Source organism: Sorex araneus, chromosome 3, assembly GCF_027595985.1.
Source record: "Sorex araneus isolate mSorAra2 chromosome 3, mSorAra2.pri, whole genome shotgun sequence".
NCBI lineage: Eukaryota > Metazoa > Chordata > Mammalia > Eulipotyphla > Soricidae > Sorex > Sorex araneus.
Window position 1 is genome coordinate 175,705,265 of NC_073304.1, and position 18,722 is coordinate 175,723,986.

Below are 18,722 nucleotides of genomic sequence, written 5' to 3' on the forward strand. Positions count from 1 at the left end.
AGGAGCCCCTCCCTACCTCCCAGCACGCGTTTCTGCCTCTTGATCCCAGGGGGCTCTCGGGTGGAGCTTCTCTGGCCTGTGCAGACCCCAGGGCCCCGGACATTGGGGGTCCAGCTCCAGACCTCCCCCAAGAAGGCTGGTCTCTAGGGGAGTTCCCCTCAGGGGTGCCCCAGGAGAGCTGATAGCCTGTGATGTACCCCCAGTCCTGCCAAGCTGTGCCTCGGAGTTCCCACTGAGGGGAGCTGGTCACCTGGGGTGGGGGGTGGGGTGACCAGCCTGGAGCTGCCAGTGCAGGACAGTGCAGGATGCAGACTGGGTGGGGAAGTGGCGGGTCCCTGGGATGGAGCCTGTGGGCCCAAGGGATAAGGAAAGGCCTAGGGTGGGGCTGTGGGAGCGCGGGCGGGGAGGGCACCAGCGGCCAGACCTGTCCACTTTGACCTGCTGGTGGGGGGGGGGGCGGTCTGGAGGGAGGGGCTGTTGGTGCAGGGAGGGGCAGGAGCGGGGAGGGGGTGGGGCGGAGGTTGCCTGGTGGGTTTAGGAGGGAGGAGACAGGAAGAGGAAGAAGGGATGAGGGAGGTGAGAGGCCAAAGGAGGGAGGAGGGAAGGCAGTACGGAGGAGGGAGGGAGGAGGCAAGAGGTGAGAGGAAGGAGGAAGAGACAGGTGGGAGGAGGGAGACTGTCCTCACTGTCCTGTTGGCGGGACGCAGACCTGTAGCCTGCTGAGTCCCCAGAGCCGGGTGCAGCTACCCCACACGAGCACAGAAATGGGTGCTGGGGTGCCAGCTGTGAGTGGCACCCCACTCAGGAGAGCAGAGGTGGTGTGCGGGGGACCAGCCCCGGCACCATCCCTTTCCTCAGGCGCACCTGAGTCACCTCCGAAGGGGAACAGAGCCCGGCGGCCATGGAGCTGGGCACCCCCCACCCCGGACAGAGCTCGGGGTGTGCTGCTCTTACCCGTCCTCGCCCCACCCCACCCCCGGCAACCCCAGCCCTGTCACAGTGCAGGGCCCGGAGCCCCGAGCTTAGGGCCAAGGGGGCCTTGCAGCCTTCCGTGTCCCTGGGAAGAGCGTCGCCCTCACCCCTGGCCCCCTTCCGAGCCCTGGCACGCGATTCCCACCAGGGAACCAGCCCCGCGGGGAGACGGTCAGCCTCTGGCGGGGGCTGGTGGGCTGGCTGCAGCGCGGAGGGGCAGCAGGCTGGCCCCGGCTGTGGTCCTGGAGTTCTGGGGGCTGGAGCGATAATACAGCAGGGAGGGCGCTGGCCTTGCACTTGGCCAGCCCGGGTTCCATCCCCGACACCCCCGAGCACGCCAGGAGTGATCCCTGAGAGCAGAGCCAGAAGTCAGCCCTGAGCACCGCCAGGTGTGGCCCCAAACAAACAAACAAACCAAAAAAGAGAACAGCAATAAATCCAGCTCCCCGCAAGAACGTTCTGGAGGGCGGAGACACCAGCTCAGTTAAAATATGCCTGAGCAGAGAAGCAAGGGTGCTTCTCTCCGCGCTGGGACATAAAGTGCCGAGTGCAGCCGCTTTATGGGCCTGGGAGCCAGGCGTCAAGAACTGCCGGCCCCGAGCTTGTGTTTTCCCTCTAATGGCAGAAATGAAATCTCCGTAAGCCAGGAGCCACCCCCAAGAGGTCAGCCAGGGTCCCCCTCCCTGGCCGGCCGGCAGGGGGACAACTGCCACACACACCCCCACCCCCCGCACTGGGCGCCCCCTGCAGGCAGCTCCAGAGAAGATGCAAAATTTCAGGGCTGCCGGGAAACTGTCTCCCACTGGTTGCCAATCTAGCCGCTTGCTCTCCCCAACCCGCCCCATCACCCTCACCCGAGGCTGAAGGTCCCCCGCAAAAGTGGGGCGCCGCCAGGCAGGCCCCCGCCCTGTCTGGGCGCACCAGAGGCCGCCTGCCCCCTTCCTTCCCACGGGCAGCCCGCTTTCCCTTCCTCTTTCCTCTCCTCTCCATCGGAGGCTGATGCTACCAGAGAAAAAGTTCATAAAAATGTTATGTCCACCATAAAACCACTAATGTGGCATTCTGCATGATCCATGCATTACCATTAACATTTCCCGACAGTTATTGGGAGATAATGGTCCCGGCTGTAACTCAGCCTTAGCGGCCCTCCGAGCAAATGTTATGGAGGAATAAATGACTTGCCGAGGGGCCGGGCTGCCGCGGTGCAGAGCGGGGGGAGCTGCGTGCCTGCGCGGCTCCCCATCGGGGGCCCAGTGATCTGGCGGGAGGGGGGCCGCCCTGGCCCCTCCCAGCCTGGACACAGGATTCTGGGCTGCAGCGGGTGGGCAGTGCCGCTGTCCTCGCCGGCATCCTGTGCCCGTTGCCGCCCTGGGCCCAGCACATGTGACACTGGTCTCGGGCGCCACACTTGCCGCCTGGCACCTCTGACTTTGGGGGAGCCCATGTTGTCCCCCGTCCGGGTGCTCCCTTTGGGCAGCAGGTACATCGTGGATGGTCGGACTTGCCAGGCTCGGAAGGGCCCAGAAATGGGGGCAGGGGCTGGAGCCATAAGACAGCAGGAGAGGGCTGGAGTGATAGCACAGCGGGTAGGGCATTTGGCTTGCACGTGGCCGACCCGGGGTTCGATTCCCAGCATCTCATATGGTCCCCTGAGCACCGCCAGGAGTAATTCCTGAGTGTGAAGCCAGGAGGAACCCCTGAGCATTGCTGGGTATGTCCCAATAAAACAAACAAACAAACAAAAAGACAGTGGGAGGGTGTTTGCCATGCACATGTCCAACCCGGGTTCGATCCCCAGCGTACGATCTCCTGCATAGCCAGGCGTGATCCCTGAGCACAGAGCCAGGAGTAACTCCTGAGCATCGTCACTTATGGCCCGAAAACCTCAAAAAGAAAAAAGAAATGGAGGCGGGGCTCGAGCCGAGCTGGTAATGCCTCGTCTGGACCAGAACCCTCAGGGCCGGCTCTGAGTGGCCTGGACCCAGAGGACTGAGGTGCTGCTGGGGGTGCTGGCGATGGCTCACCCGCAGAGCTGCCCCGCACACTCCGGGCAAGGCAGGTCTGGGGGATGGGGGCTCTGGGGCACCCGTGCGCACCCGGAAACACTTTGCCGAGGTTCAGAGGTGCTGGAGCCCCTCCATGCCCTGTGTGTGTGGGGAGGGGGTATAGGATTGGCAGGAAGGGGAGTGGCCCCCACCCCGAGCTTCACCCCTGGCCGAGAGAAAGGTTCCCCCAGACCCCTCCCAGGGGGAGAAACGGCCTCCTTGTCCGCGGGGATTCTGGGCTGAGGGCGGCCTTCAGCCCTGGTCGGGGGCAGCGTCTGGTCACCTGGAAGCCCCAGCGCCCCCCCTTCTGCCACACTGTGGACGTGGACGTGGAGGGGGGCTGCGGGTTTCCTGGGGCTGAGGGGGGCGCAGAGAGGGGGGGGGGCTCATCACCGCCCCCTCCTGCTCTGGTCCGGGGAAGGATGGCGGCAGCCAGGAGAATCCGAATAACTAATCAGAGTCCTCATTAGCCCCCCGCCGGGATGCTCAAACATTCACTTTGCTGTTTGTGAAGCAGAAAAAGCCTTCTCCCCGCTTTAAAATCGATGCATTATTAATCCCCTGCTCCCGGCCCTGGGGCTGTGCCCTCCCGCCAGGGGCCTGCCCCGCGCCACCCGCTCCTGCCCCTCTGCCCGCCCGCGGCAGGCTGTGGGGGGCACTGACAGGGCAGAGCCTGGGGGGCTCTCAGATGGCGGGCGCCCCGCCCCCATGCTTCCCAGGCCTCCTCCAGTGGGCGTGTGTCTAGGCCACAGTTGACCCTCCGCGCACCCAGGACCACCGGGCATGGCACCTGCCGCTCCCCAGCGCCCCCCAGGCGGGTACTGCCACTGCACCCTCCCACACTGCTCCCTAGCGCCCCCCCAGGCGGGTACTGCCACTGCATCCTCCCACACTGCTCCCTAGCGCCCCCCCCAGGCGGGTACTGCCACTGCACCCCTCCGTGTGGGAGCAGCTGTCCACAAAAGCTCCTCCTGGGCTGGGCCTGGGACCAGGAGCTGTAAAGGGACCCAGAGATGGGGAAGGCACAGACCTGCTCTCCAAGGACAGGCCTTGAAGCAGTCAGTGTGTCCTTGTGCAGAGAGAGCCCCAATACAACAGTGATAGGGGAGGAAGGAGGGAGAGGAAGGAAGGAGGGAGGGAAGGAAGGAAGGAAGGAAGGAAGGAAGGAAGGAAGGAAGGAAGGAAGGAAGGAAGGAAGGAAGGAAGGAAGGAAGGAAGGAAGGAGGGAAGGAAGGAAGGAAGGAAGGAAGGAAGGAAGGAAGGAAGGAAGGAAGGAAGGAAGGAAGGAAGGAAGGAAGGAAGGAAGGAAGGAGGAAGGAGAGAGGAAGGAAGGAAGGAGGAAGGGGAGAGGAAGGGAGGGAGGGAGGGAGGGGAAGAGGAAGGGAGGGAGGGAGGGAAGGAAAGAAAGAAGGAGGGAAGGACGGGAGGGAGGGAGGGAGGGAGGGAGGGAGGGAGGGAGGGAGGGAGGGAGGGAAGGAAAGAAGGAAAGGCAAGCAGGGGAGGAAAGGAGGGAGGAGGGGAGGGTGGCAAGCAGGGAGGAGGAAGGGAGCCCTCACACCGTGCTTGCTGTGGGGAAGGCTCAGCCCTTCTCAGTCCCATCTGCTGAGCTGCCCCTTACCACCCTGTGGCCTCCAGCCCCATGGCAGCTCCACTGTGCAGCCCGGGCCAGGAGAATGGGTGCGGGAGGAGCGTCATTTCTGATTAGACCTGGAGTCCTGGGACTTAAGCTGTAGAGAGTGACGTTCAGCTGCGGGTCCTGGGTGCTGCTGGGGGCAGGGTCTGTGCCTGTGTGGGCCAGAGGGCCCTGGGCACCCAGCCCTGCTCACCTGGGCCAGCAGAGGGACGTTCACGGGGGTGGCTGCGCCGAGGGGTGCTGAGGGGCTCCTCTCCACAGCTGCTCCCGGCCGTGCGGAGTCCAGCGGCCTCCGTCACACCAGCGCGTTCCCTCCCTTCCAGTCCAGATCAGAGTCTCCTCCTGGGCGCTGTGCCCTCTCGGACTCCTGCCCTGCCCCCTGCCCCCTGCCCCCTCAATATCGAGGCCGCGGCATCTGCAGGGGAGCCTGCCCCGGATGGGGGCAGCGCGGCTCTGGCACCTTCCCCGGAGAGTTTCTGCCCCAGATACGCCAGGCGTGGGGGTGCCCCACTCATGCTCCATTGCCAACACGGCACAGGGTGCAGGGGTGGCCTGGCCTAGACGGCTCTCGGGAGAGGGATGGGAAGCGCGCCTGGAAGTTTCTGTGGGAGCCGTGTGGTCCGTGTCATCCAGTGCGAGAGACTTTTCACAAATCCCACTGGAGCCCAGGGATGGGGGACTAAAGGGCTGGGGTTTGCAATGGGGTCTGGAGGTCCCGGAGATGGGACAGGTTGCCCGGGCCCCACACTCGGCGTCACCCCTCAGAGCCTCCTCAGAGCCCCTCAGAACCCCTTAGAGTCCCTCAGATCCCATTAGAATGCCTCAGGACCCCTCCGAGCCCTTCAAGACCCCCTCAGAACCCCCCTCATGACCCGTCACAACCCCCTCAGAGTCCCTCAAAACCCCCCTCAGAACCCTTAGAGCCCCTCAGAACCTCTTACAGCTCCCTCAGAACATCTCAGAACCCCTCAGAGTCCTTCAAGGCCCCTCAGAGCCTCCTCAAGTCTCCTTAGGACCCCTCAGAGCCCTCAGAGCTCCATCAGAGCCCCTCAGAGCTCCCTCAGAACCCATCAGAGCCCTCTCAGCATCCCCTCAGAGCCTCCTCAGAACCTTCCAGAACCCCTCAGAGCCCCTCAGAATCCATCAGAGTCCCTCTTTCCAGCAGGAGGAATCTATCCTAGATTCTCCTGGGAAGTCCAGCTGCCTCTTTTCTTGGGATCCTGGTCAGGTTTTCTGGGAAGTTCCATTCCCTTCCCTTCTGCTAGCTGTTTTTTTTTTTTCATGGACTTTATTTTATCATCCACCCCTCCCCCACTCCTGTCTCCAGCCCCAGGTGGACGGGAGCCCCTACTCAGGCTGCAAGTCTTAGCCTGTGTCGTGAGCAGATGGGCGAGTTGCGGGCACATAACAGATGCTCACGAAACAGTTGACGGCTGAATAGAGAACAGTGAGGGGAACTGCAGGCTGGTCTCCTTAGCGGAGGGATCTCACCCCTAACATCCCAAAGATGGTGGAATCTTTCCTAAATGAGGGAACAGCTGCTCGGGTCCTTCTACCCCAAGCTTGCAAAAATGGCAGCAGAGTTAGGAAATTGCAGGTATTATTTAACAATCCAACTGAGGCAATAGAAATACACACACACACACACACACACACACACACACACACACACACACACATTCTTGCTTCCTTGAGGTGGACTGTGTATTTTTCCCCTCTAAAAGGGAGCAGACCCTGAGCTCTGCCAGGTGTTGTCCCCAGACCCCCCAGGAAATAAATAGGCGTGGCCCGCAGGATAGCGGGAATGGTCCAGATCCAGGAGCCTGAATCAGCTGCCGCTTCTGCAGCCTTGGCCTCACTCGCTGGTTTGGTTCTTCTGTCTCCGAAGCGGGTCTGACCCTTCCGGTGCCACCATCCTCGACGAGAAATCACTCTCTGATCATCTCCAGAGGAGACGCGGGGCTAAGCCAGGACCCCCCTCCCCACCCCCGGTGCAGAATGGGGGTGCAGCGCCCAAACACTAGCCAGCTAGAGAGGCTGCCCTGAGCGCAGTGCTGGAATCTTACTGCGGGACATGGACGCTGCAATGGTGGGGGGAGGGGTGAGGAAGGGGGGTGGCCTCAGTAGCAGCTGAGTCGGTGTCACTAGGAACCAGAGTGACCGTAGTCGCTCCCCTCCTCTGCGGATGGAGACAAGGATGCCGGTGCTGATGCATTCCCCTGTGGGCCCCATCCTGCCCCGGCCGGCAAGGGCCATACGGGGGAGCCCCCAGCCCACCCAGGGGCGATGTGTGGCCGCAGTTGGGGGGTTCACAGGAGTCCAGCCAGGGTCAGCAGGCCTGGGGGGAAATGAGTATGCGCGGCCCTGGGAACGTCACAGGCATTTCCCCAGGGGTCCGAGTGTGGCGGTGATTCTACCAGGGAGGCACTGAGAGGGTCACGCCTTCAGTGTAGCCACCCCAGGCCGTCCCTCATTGGCTGCAGTGGACATGGGCGTGTGGGTTTGGTGGGGGGGGGGCGGGTGGGCAGCATGTGCCCAGAGCTCCGGGTGGCTGGACAGGACACTGGCTTCTTGTGGACCACGTGGTCACCATCTTGAAGGAGACCTGGAATTCTGTCTTCACATGTCCTTGACCCTGAGCAGGGTTTTTTTTTTTTTTTTTTTGGCCTGTGTGTGTGTACCGTGATCACATACATTATTCTCTTCTATCTTTGTGACCGTGTGTCTGTAGTTCAAAGTGTGTTTCTTTTTTTGAAAAAAAATTTTTTTATTTCTCATTTCCTGCATAAATTACTCTGTGTAAAAGGCCATCCGGAGCTCAGTTCCTCGAATCCTTTTTCAATAAAGCAATATTATCGCAGCCGAGTCCCAAAACTAGTCCCAGGAGAGGCTTTTCCTCGATTCTTTGTCAAACGAAATGTCACCGTCTCTCCAAATGATGAGAAGAATTCTCCTTGTTTATTTCCCAGGCAAGGTGGGGCCGAAGCGCCTGTCTCCCTGCACCCTTGCCCTGGCGGGTGGGCACGGGGGCCTGGAAGTTTCCGCAAACCTCTGGACTTTGCCCCTTAACCAGTTTTGTGATTTTGTGTGACTGGCCTTTAGCCTCAGTTCTTTCTATTTGTTAAAAACAAACAACAACAACAACAAAACAGGACAAAGCGCCCCCGTGGGTAGAGTTGTGCCAAGGGTGGGGGGTATGGCATGGGGCAAAGGTTCTAGAGCCTCTTGGGGGCCGGTGGAAGCAGACGCCTCTTGCTCCCCCACTGTCCTCTGAACCCCACCACTGTGTGTTCTGGGTGCCCTCACCCCGCATCACCGCCGGGTTCCTGGGCCCCGTACCCTTCTGGGGAACGAAAGCAGCCTCCCGCCGCATTGCGCCCGTCCTCGGCGACAGTCGGACCCGCTGACCTGGAGCTGGGCCACAGGCTCTGCCGAGCAGGCCAGGGGGCAGGTCTGGGGTTACGCAACCGAGCGCAGGAGGCTGAGTGCTGGGAGCACTGTGCAGAGGTGTGGCCTGAGATGGAAAGGAGGAAAAGGCAGCTTGGTCCGCCTGGGGGCAGGAAGGAGGGGATGCTGAGCCTGTTCAGGATGCTCTTCCCCTCGTCCTGCTTCCCAGTGAGCCTGTGCGAGATGCTCTCCCCTCGTCCTGCTTACCCTGAGATGCTCTCCCCTCCATCCTGCGTTGGAGTGAGCGAGCGAGCTGTGCGGCCAGGGGAAGCCGGCCGGAGCCCCTCAGAACCCGGGTAATTCCGCAGTCTTGCTGGGGGCAAACCAGAGGAAGGAGACAAGGCTTCGCAGAGACCCTCATCCTCAAAAAGCCTCTGTGTGGAGGGCGAGGTCTCCAAAGGGGTTGTCCTGCAGGGAAGTCTCCCCTTCCCGAAATCCCCAGGGCTGCTCTCTTGGAGCTCAAAGGGACACTGGCCTTCAGGACGGGTTTCCGGTCACCAGCTCTGCTCCGGGGCTGTTCCCATCCCGCTTTGCCTCCCTTGCCCCCTTAGTAAAGGTGTAGCGGTTCCGCAGCTCAGCACAGGGGGCACCGAGGTAAGAGCACGGAGCCTGGCTTGCTGCAGGCCTGGTGCTCGGGAAGGACATGCCAATCACCTGGGCCTCGGGCACAAGGCTGAGAAAGTGAATTTGGCCTTCTAAGAGAAGTGCCCCTAGCTTCCGGGGAGCCTTGCGGAGGGACTCGCCTCGTGGGGGCAGGTGGCAGAGACGAAGCGTGAAGGGTGAGTTGAATCTGGCAGCGCAGACCACGCATGTCAGCTGACACGCCCCAACATGTGCCCTGTGGGGTTCGTGCTTATCACTCCAGCCTCAGCAGAGGGAATCACGATGCCCTGACCAAAGCCAGCCTGTGGTCCCATGTTACATGTCAGTGAAGGGCCACGATGTAAGCTCAGCGCCTTCTATAAAATGAAGACTCAAGAATCAAGAGTAAATATGTCCCAGGAAGTTCACAGAAAAGGAACAAACTGTGGGTGTGGCAGCCCAGCACCGAGAAGCAGACCCAAACATTCCCGTCAGGTCCCGAGCCAGACTCGACTCCAAGAATGGGCATTGTTTGTTTATAATAGCGAAAATCTGGCGGAGGCATGATTGCACATCCATAGATAGAACGCCGGTAGCAGTAACCTGTTTCCTGTGCGTTATACGAGGGCATGTCTGGTCTTTGGCTGGCTCCAGAAAAGCATGCATGGGAGGGAGCCTTTCAGAAAGAGTTGGGCTCTACACATTAACTAGGGTCCTCTCCATCTACTTGTGTGATCACAGCTGACTTTGCTTGATCGTGTGTGTGCAATAAGCAGATGTGATTGTGCAAAGGTAATAAAAAGCAAGCGGTATTTCTGCCTGCACCTCCAAAGGACGTTTTCAGAGTTAACGGACATGTAGGCCCTCCAAGTTGCTGGGCCTGGTGGTGGATGAATGGGGTCGGGCTGCAGGTCTGGGAAGCCTGAAGGTTTGAGTTCAGCATCGAGGAGCACGTGGGGGCTCTTGAGGGACTCCAATCCGGACCCCTGCAAGAGTGAGTTTGGATGAGGGGCAGGGAGCCCAAGGACACAGAGGCGGATGGAGAGGGACCTGACTGCCCTGGGTCAGTGCTCAGGGGGGTCTGCTCGTCCAAGCAAGGAAGAAGCCTCTGAAGGCCTCTGTAGGAGGGGATGCTGCCACCTGGTCCTGTGGGCGGAGCCTGGAGGCCAAGAGGGCCTGTTGTGGCCGTGGGGGTGGGGCCTGGCAGTTGTGTGGGTAGGGAGTGAGCGTGGGGGCGGAGTTTGGTGGCTGAGTAGGTGTGGGCTGTGGGGGTGGGGCCTGGCAGTCATGTGGGCGGGGTATGTGGTTGTGTGGGTGGGGCATTGTGGTTGTGTGAGTGGGGCATTGTGGTTCTGTGGGCGGAGTCTGGTGACTGTGGGGCGGGGCCTGATGGTCATGTGGGCGGGGTGGGGCCGTGGGGGCGGGGCCTGGTGTCATGGGGCGGGGTATGTGGCCGTGTAGGTGAGGCATAGTGGTCATGTGGGGCGGGGCCTGGAGACTGTAGGCGGGGCGTGATGGTCGTGTGGGGACTTGCGTACCCACGGAGGGATCCTCGTCCTACCACTTAGTCTGGGTGCTCTGAAGGGCTGGGAGTGGGGACAGGAGAGCTCAGTGGTGGCCGGAGAGAAAGGCCCAGAAGGATCCTGTCCCCACAATACAAAGGAAAGAGAGGGGGTAGGAAGGGGGTACAGAGGGTACCAGGCCATCCCCAGGCACCTGGCTCACTGTGCTTTGAGCAGCGCCCAGGAGAAGATGCTGGTTGCGGTGGGGTGGGGTGGGCACCCCGAGGGTGGGCACCCAGGACTGGCTGCTCAGTGGAACCTAGCTCCAAGCCCCGCGTGGTGGTTGCCCTCCAGGGCAGCCACAGTCAGGAGGTCCTGAGCTCCTGGTAAGTTGGAAGTGCCTAGCACCCCTTGCTGGGGTGTGGAGAAAGGCTTTACTTCGGCCCAGAGAGCTTGGGGAGGGATGTTTACTCAGCCCCACCCCCTGCCTGCTCCCACGCGTCTATCAGCTCAGTGCCCTCTCCCCTCCTGGCCACAGAGCCCGCAGCCCCGGACACTGGGCCCCACTCAGCAGTGCACATGCGCTCTCACACAGGTGCTCACATATGCACACACGCACACTCATGTGCACATACCACACAGCTGCTCTCACAAGCACCCTCACGTGCGCAAATGCTCTCATGCTTTCACATACACATGTACACAGCGCACGGCCACATGCACACCTGCTCACACACACCCCTGGAGAAGGCAGTGGGAAGGCTGCGCTCGGCGTGTCTGAGTTGTCTCTCCCACGGCCCGGCTCCGCCTCTTGTCGCAGCACCAGTGGCTTATATTCTTTGCTGAGGTGCAAATGTGTTTTACAGGCAGGCTAAGGTGGTGTTAACTTGGAGCAAGTGTGAGTGGTAAAGACGCTTGTCTCTGCCAGGCCGGGCTTCTTGGCTGCAGCTGCCCCCACCTTCCCTCCTGTCACTCCGCCACCCCCACTCAAGCCAACCTTAGTAGGATCAGCGAGCCGCTCGATTGGCCACGAGAAACCAAGGCAAGTGTCTGGGACACGTCAGACCAGGCCTGAAGCCCACACGGCTCCCCAAACTCAGTTTCCAGGCCCTCAACCCGTTCTAAATACCAGGAGGCAAAATGAAATCACTTGAATCTAAAGCCGAGGCCGTTAACGGGCCCCAGAGTGTCTGTAGGCGCCAGTTCCCCTTCCCTGCTGGCTCCGACCGTGGAGTCCCACCTCCCCCCTCCCTCCTGACTGCCCAGAGCCCCCCGCCCCAGCTCTGCTGCTGGGAAAGTGTCTGAACCTCCCCTGTACCCCACCCCCACCCCCGAAGGTGCAGCTGGTGCTTCCTGTGTGTGCCCACCAGGGCCGGCGTCTCCTATGACACTGCAGCAGGCGTCTGTGGGCCGAGAGCTGGCGGGGTGCACAGAGTCCAGGGCCCACCCCCACCCATGCCTCTGGCTGCCCCCTGAGCTGCTCTGCCTCTCTCGCAGGTGCTCTGGCTCTAGCTGACAACAAGAGTTTCCAGCCCCACTGGGAGTGAGAAGACGGAGCTGGCCCCCGAGGACCATCCCAGAGGCAGCCAGGATCACCCCAACAGTAAGAAATGCTTCTCCTTCCTTTCACGCAGGGTTCAGTGTGCATGCACACACACGCACACATGCACACACATGCTAAAGTACACACATGCACATACACACTCATGCATAAATGTACACCCATGAACACACACATGCACACGCAAAAGCATGCACATGCACACACATACAAACATGCACATGCACACACATACAAACACGCACCCATATGCATGCATGCATGAGCACACACATGTACACATGCATGCACTTGCAGCACGTACACACATGCACACATATGCATGCATACATGCACACATAGCATTCACATGCACACACATACTTGCACACATGCACACATGTCCATGCACACAAGATGCATATGCACACACATGCACATACATGAGCATGCACATGCACACATGTACATACACACATACACATGCTAGCTGACACAACCTTAGCAAGGACACAATGCTCTTCTCTTCCCTCTACCCCCAAGCCCAGGACGGAGCCGTTCCCCCGCCTTGTGCCCCCCTCTCCCTCCAAGTCTTGTGAGAGTCTCATGTCCCATCCTAGAGACAATGCTCAGCTGGGTCCACTCATGCTCGGGAGCAAGCCAGTGGCCACAGAGCCCTCGGGGTGGGGACAGGGGAGCCCGTCTGCTGGGCGGGGGGTGTGGTCTTGTGGCACACAGGAAATTGCCTCTCTCAGGCGCTGAGAGAAGTCCCAAGACTCCTGTTTAACAGTCCAGCCAGAGGGGCGGACCCCCCCCCCCGAAGCAACGTGGAGGTCTCTGGCCCAGGGTAATGCGCCCGGACTGGGCACAGGCTCCCCGTGTTTCTCGCTCACTCGCGGGGGGATCTGGCAGACAGGCCGCCATGTCTTCAGGCTCCGTGTCTGGGGCGTGGGGTGGTGGTTCACGGCCAAGCTCCCCCCAAGGAGGGGGAGCATTGGACAGAGGGTGCCAGTTCCTGGAAGGGGCCCATTGTGGCTGCACCCTCAGTGCCGTCCCTGCCCCGGGTCCTCCCGTTGTCCGGGGGCTCCGTATTTCGGGGGTGCCGGGGCACAAGTCCAGGAAAGGGCACATGCAGAGGGGTGAAGAATTCACCCAGGTGTGTGTCAGGGGGGCAGAGAGGAGGGTGGGATGGAAGCCGCAGGGGAAGGGGCTCGGGTCACAGACACTGGCTACCGGAGGGGCTGTGACAGCAAGGGAACAAGGGACAGTAATACTGGGGGTGAGAACAGTGGAAACAGGACAGTGGGGATGGGTGTGGCACCTTTCTTGGAAGCTGGAAAATGTGGGGTCCCAGTAGTTTCTGGGGTACAGTCAAGCAGGCTGGGGCCTAGGCACTGGGGTCACTGGCCCCTGCTGGCTTGTCTGTCGAATGGCCATTTGGACTGACCCCACACCCGCCACATACACCCCAGTGTTGCGACCCATACTCCCATCTGTGATTGGAGGGCTGAGGGGCGTGGACCCTCTTGGCCTGTGGTGGGAGAGGCCGGGCGGGCTGACCTGGTGGGCTGGGGGCGCCCCCCCACACCCAGCGCGGCTCCGCCAGGCTGCCACCAGCTGTCTCACTTCAATTCTTAGCTCTCTCGCTCCTTTTTTTGAAACCGTTTTGCTTACATAATCCACCCCCTCTTTATTTTCTTGCAGAGCTGCACCAGAGGGGAAGGGCTGGGGGGGGGGTGGTGGCGGCGGGGGGCGTTCCACAGCGGGCCCGAGAGCATTTACATTGTGCAATTACAATTTAAAAATAAGCCCCGTTAATGATCTCCACGCGGCCCCCAGAACCCCCCTGACACCCGCACTCTCCTGGGCGGCTCCCCCAGAGCCAGGGGTGCCTGGAGGGGCGGGTGGGCAGAGGCGGGGATCGTCTGGGAGGGCCGGCGCAATCAGGCCGCTGCTGGGGTGGGCGGTGCTGGGGGGGGGGGCGGCGTGGAGCTGAACACCCCAAATCCGAGGGGCTCCTCAGCTTCCCCGCCCAGCCCTCTGTCCAGCTCTCTGGAGCCCGCCAGGCTCTGCGCCCCCGGGGCCAGGCCCCAGAAAGGCCCCAGGTGCTGGCGGGAGTTCCGGAGCCCCGAGGGGGCCGGGTACCTGGAGATGGTGCCGTTGGGAAGCCGAGGGGCCCTGAGCAGGTCTGGGAGCTGGGGTGCACGACCCCCAGGGCTGGCAGGCAAGGTGCTTCTCGCCTCAGCCTTAGGGAAACCCTCCAGTTCCGCGAGCCCTGCCTCCCTCCCGCCCCCACCCCACGCCTCAGCCCGGGCCAGCACCCCGGGCCCTCCCCACTTACTCCCTTCCAGAAGGGAAGGATGCGGGGTGCGTGTGGGCGGTGGTGTCTGAAGGTGGGGGAGAGGCGCTAACACACAGGCACTGGCCTGGGCCACCAGCCTGACCCCCGCCCTGCAGGTGTGTCCAGGCCCCTGGCGAGCCCCCTGCCCTGGGCCTGGGGGGTCGGGGAGGGGATGCTGGGTCCTGGGGTCGTAGGTCGAGAGACCAGATGGGTCCCAGGAAGGCTTCTGGGGCTGGTGCCCAATGGCATGTGTGCCCAGGAACAGTGGACACAGCAGGCCCAACTGTCCCATCCCCCCACGCTGCCACTGTGCCCCACCCGCCGTCCTGCCCACGGTGCAGACACCCCAAGCATCTCTGAATAAGGGTCCGAGGCCACCCAAGGCTGGCAAGGGTGGGGTGCCAGGCTGTGCACCCAGCTCTGTCCCCCAGCCCGGCTGCCCCTGCGGGACCAGGGAAGCCATTTTCTGACCGAGGGTGAGCGCGGGCACCAGGCTGACCTGGCTCCAGTGCTCCTGGGCATCTCGGGGAGGAATCTGGGGGCCCCCTGGGGAGAAAGGACCTCAGGGGGGGCACAGCCTTGCGGGCCAGACGGGGCAGTGACGGGTCAAGCAGAAGCCGGGTCTGTGGGTACCCCAGGGAGCAGCCTGGGAAAGCCGGGTCAGCTGGCTCAGGTGCAGAGCCATGTCGGGGCTCCCCTCCCCACAGCCCAGAGTCCCAGTGAGCAGCGGCTTCTGACCAGCCCATCACCCGTCCGCTGACCTCCGGCCCTTGGCTTCTTGCCAGGCCCAGGGTCACCCCAGCCAGGACCCACAGGCTGCGGAATAAGTATTGGGGTTCTGAGCCCCCAAGGCCCCAAGGCCCGGGTCTCTCCTGGAAGGGGTTTTGGAGGGCAGTGCGGGTCCTCTCGGAGAGCAGTCAGAGAGAAGGAGGGTCTGTCGGCGCTGGGGGCCCCAGCAGGCCCCTACTTCTGCTCTCCTTCCCCGTGGAGCCGCCAGCCCCAGGGACCAACCCGCTGGGCTGTTTCCTCAGCTCAGCCCTTGACAAATAATAATAAACCTGAGACTCGGTGTGGCGGGGGATACAGGCCTGGGTTGGATTTAGATTTGTCTGTGTGTGTGTGTTTCTCTGTGTGTTTCTTTGTGTTTCTCAGTATTTCTGTGTGTTTCTGTATGTGGTTCTTTGTGTGATTCTGTTTGTGTATGTTTCTGTGTGTGTATGTTTCGTGTATGTGTGTTTCTCTGTGTGTATATGTTTCTCTGTGTGTATTTCTCTGTGTGTTTCTGTGTGTGTGTCTCGGTTTCTCTGTGTGATTCTATGTGTGTGTTTGTGTGTATGTGTCTGTGTGTCTGTGTGTTTTCTGTGTGTCTGTGTATGTGTGTGCTTCTCTGTGTGTGCATGCGCACACGCAGATGACAGAGTTTGTGACGACGTCTTGAGGATAGGCTGAGGCCCCAGGGTCCCCTGGCACCTGCCCTGGCACCTGCTTGCTATGGGTGGGCCTCTGCCCCCCGAGGCCCCCTGTGCCCCTCAGAGACCGACGGAGCTGGGGATGATGACGGCAGTGCCGTTGTGGGTGGTTCCTAGGCAGAGGTCCCCTCCCCGACGGAGGGTCTGGACACCCTCTGCCAGTGGCATCCTGGGGCGGACGCTACCCACCTCTGTCTCCACTCCCTAGGAAGGTCTGAGCCCAGGCCATGACTGGGGCGTGGGGGTCTGGGGCCTGGACTCGGCGTCTCCAGGGTCACTGGCCGCAGGAGGCCGGGAGGGTGCGAGGAGAGGCCAGACCACAGCCTGCCCAGCTTCGCGCTTGGTCTCATGTAAAGGCACCGGGTCTCAGAGGCGCAGGGGTCCTGCTCGGGCCCCTGAGGGCTGCGGAGAGGCGCCGCCCCGCGCCTGCTATTTCTGGGCCTGGCCTCTGACAGAGAAGGGCCGTGGGATGAAAGAAATTATTGTTAAGCTCCTCGGCGGGAGAGCTAATGGACAGTCGCCGCTGCAGGGGCGTTAAATTGCTGATTTGGTTTGTGAGATGTATCGGCCGCGTGTTGAAGCCGGGGAAGGTGCGGCGGCCCAGGGAGAAGGTTCCGGTCTGTCCAGTGGGAGCCCAGGAGGGCTGGGCGACCCAGTGGACAGTGGCCCAGTGGGGGTGGGGGCAAAGGGGGCCCGTTGGGGCTGGAGGGAAGGGTGACCCAGAGAGAAGGTGACCCAGCAGGGGGTTGGCCCAGTGGGACAGAGAGGTGACTCTGCCCTGCCCCCGCCTGAGACCAGCAGCTGTGTCACACGCTGACTGAGCACCACCCTCTCCTCTGACTTGGGGACACCGAGGCATTCAGGGGGCACCCCCTCTGAGCCGGGCTCATGGTGAGCCTCCCCGCACCACACTGCATGGCTATTGCAGGGGAAACTGAGGCCGTAGGTCCTGGGGACGTGCAGGCAACGGGTCCTTTGGTGCACAGAGCGTCCGTCCGTGCTCCTCCCTCAGGCCACGCACGTGCTGGCTCACAGGGAGGTGAGGGTGGGGGAGCCTGGAGTTGGGCACCCGTCCCCTGTGTCTCCAAGGGCTGCAGACAGCAGTGCCCCCTGCCAGCTCCCCAGGCAGGGGGAGTGAGCTGTGCCCAGCACGTCCACTGCTCCCTGCTCAGTCAGGGTTCTTCCCAGGCCTGGGGGCCGCTTCCGGGCAGGCACCAGCTGCAGAGACCTGGACTCGAGCCCAGCACAGGACCCCACGTGGACCCGTGGGAGCAGGTGTGGCCGGAGCAAGCTCACGGCTTGTGGAGATGACCACCAGCTACTGGCACCTCAGGGTCTGAAAACAAGGGCTTGGGGAACAGTGACAGCATTTGCTGGGACCCTCGGGCCCCTGAGCTCTCACAAGCCCCAAGTAAGGGAATGCCAGGGGCAGAGGCCCAGCCAGGGGCTTTGAGGGGCCATGAGGAGGCCTGAGGGGCTGTGAGGGGCTGTGAGGGGCCATGAGGAGCCATGAGGTGCCGTGTGGAGCCATGAGAAGCCATGAGGGGCCAGGAGGGGCTGTGAGGGGTGGCTCCCCTTCATTCCTCCAGAGCCTGCTCTTCTTTCTCATTTTGAAGCACTTCCCCTCCTCCCCCATTTCACAGACCCCCCAAGTAACCATGCTCTCTCTCCTCCCACCTCTCAGTGTCCCCACATAGTGTCCCCTGGTGCCCAGAGTTGTCACCCGCCCAGTACTGACCCCTTCCCCAAGGCACAGGATGGTCAGTGTTGAGCTCTGGTTTCTAAACCTTCCTGAGACCGTGGGAGATACCTGGTGTGTGTGTGCGCATGTGCGCGCGCACACACGCGCGCGCACACACGCGCGCGAGAGAGAAAGAGAGAGAGAGAGAATGTATATATGAGTGTGTGACTGTGTGTGGATTTGTGTATATGTATGATTGAGTGTTATGTGTGTATGTGACTGTGTGTGAATGTTGTGTGTGCATATGAGAGTGTATATGAGCATGTGACTGTGTGTGAACATGTTTGTGTATAAATGTGTTGTGTGTATCCACTTATGTGTGCATATGTGTGAGCGTATATATGTGTGTGACGGTTGTGTGTACACACGAGTGTGCGTAAGCTTGTGTGTAAGCTTGTGTGAGCATGTATAAATGTATGCATGTGTGTGTGAGCATTATATATGTGTGTGACTGTGTGTGAGTGTTCATATATGAGTGTGTGAGCATGTGTGAGTGTTGTGTATTGTGTGTATGTGTATACGAATATGGTATGTGTATACGAACATGTATGTGTGAATGTGTATGTGGGTGTATGTGTGAGCGTATATGTGGATGTGCGTGTGAATGTATATGAGCATGTGCATATGAACATGTGTATGTGTGTGAACATATATGAGCGTGTGTGTGTGCACATTCGTGTGTCTGTGCCTGCCTTTCCTTAGATAAATCCACAGTCACATGAAACCAGTGACAGGTTGACACCGTTATTTCAAGATCCATCGCCCCGGCTTGCCAGCATGGGAGCCGGTGCCAACTCCTTCCCACCTACAACACGTTTTTTTTTTCCCCCGGCATAATTTATAGCAGTGGGGTGAATTTGTTTCCAAAAGATGAATATCACACTATCAGCAACAGCTGCCTCTCATTTTTATTTGTTTTTAAATTTGACTCAAAGTCCAATTCTGTATACACATCCGAAGCTGTAAATCCTGAGGCGACTGATTACGAGATTTAGTAAACAGGTTCCATTATATAATGCGATTAAAACGGGCTCCGCCGCGCCACCTGCAGGCGGCTGCTGGGAACGGCGCCGCGCGGAGGGGGCTGGGAGGGGGCGCGGGAGCTGAGGGGCCCCACCAGGCCCATGGCCCGTTGCCCCCGGAGGTGGGGGCCGGTCAGGTGACTGAGACAGCCTTACATCCCTCCTGCCGGGCTCGTGGTGTTATTTCAGCCTCCTGCAAATCTGTCTAGACGTCAGAACCCGGCCTGGCAGCTGCTCAAAGAGGCCTGGGGGGCTGGGGGTGACCACCTGGGGCTTGGGGCTGGGCAAGGCCGCCTTGGAAGGTGGAGGCGGTCAGCTCCCCTCCTCAGCGCCCTGGGGACCCTCACCCGGCTCTCCTGAAGTCTGTTTGTCAGAGCGGGGGAGAGTGGCTTGTTGGGGGTCACGGAGAAGTCTCTGAGCTGGTGGGG

At 61.0% G+C, this 18,722-nt stretch overlaps 1 protein-coding gene across 10 annotated transcripts in view; it reads left to right on the top strand.

Annotated features, from left to right (window-relative positions):
• The window catches only part of PKNOX2 (PBX/knotted 1 homeobox 2), a 179,195-nt gene that overhangs the window by 117,464 nt on the left and 43,009 nt on the right, over positions 1 to 18,722 (top strand). For 4 of the 10 annotated variants that reach the window (XM_055134018.1, XM_055134021.1, XM_055134020.1 and 1 more), the window contains one exon: positions 11,679 to 11,784. The exons of the other annotated variants lie outside the window; for them this stretch is intronic. The gene's annotated coding sequence lies outside the window, so the exon portion shown is untranslated. The remainder of the gene's footprint in view (positions 1 to 11,678; positions 11,785 to 18,722) is intronic. 10 annotated transcript variants of the gene reach the window in all.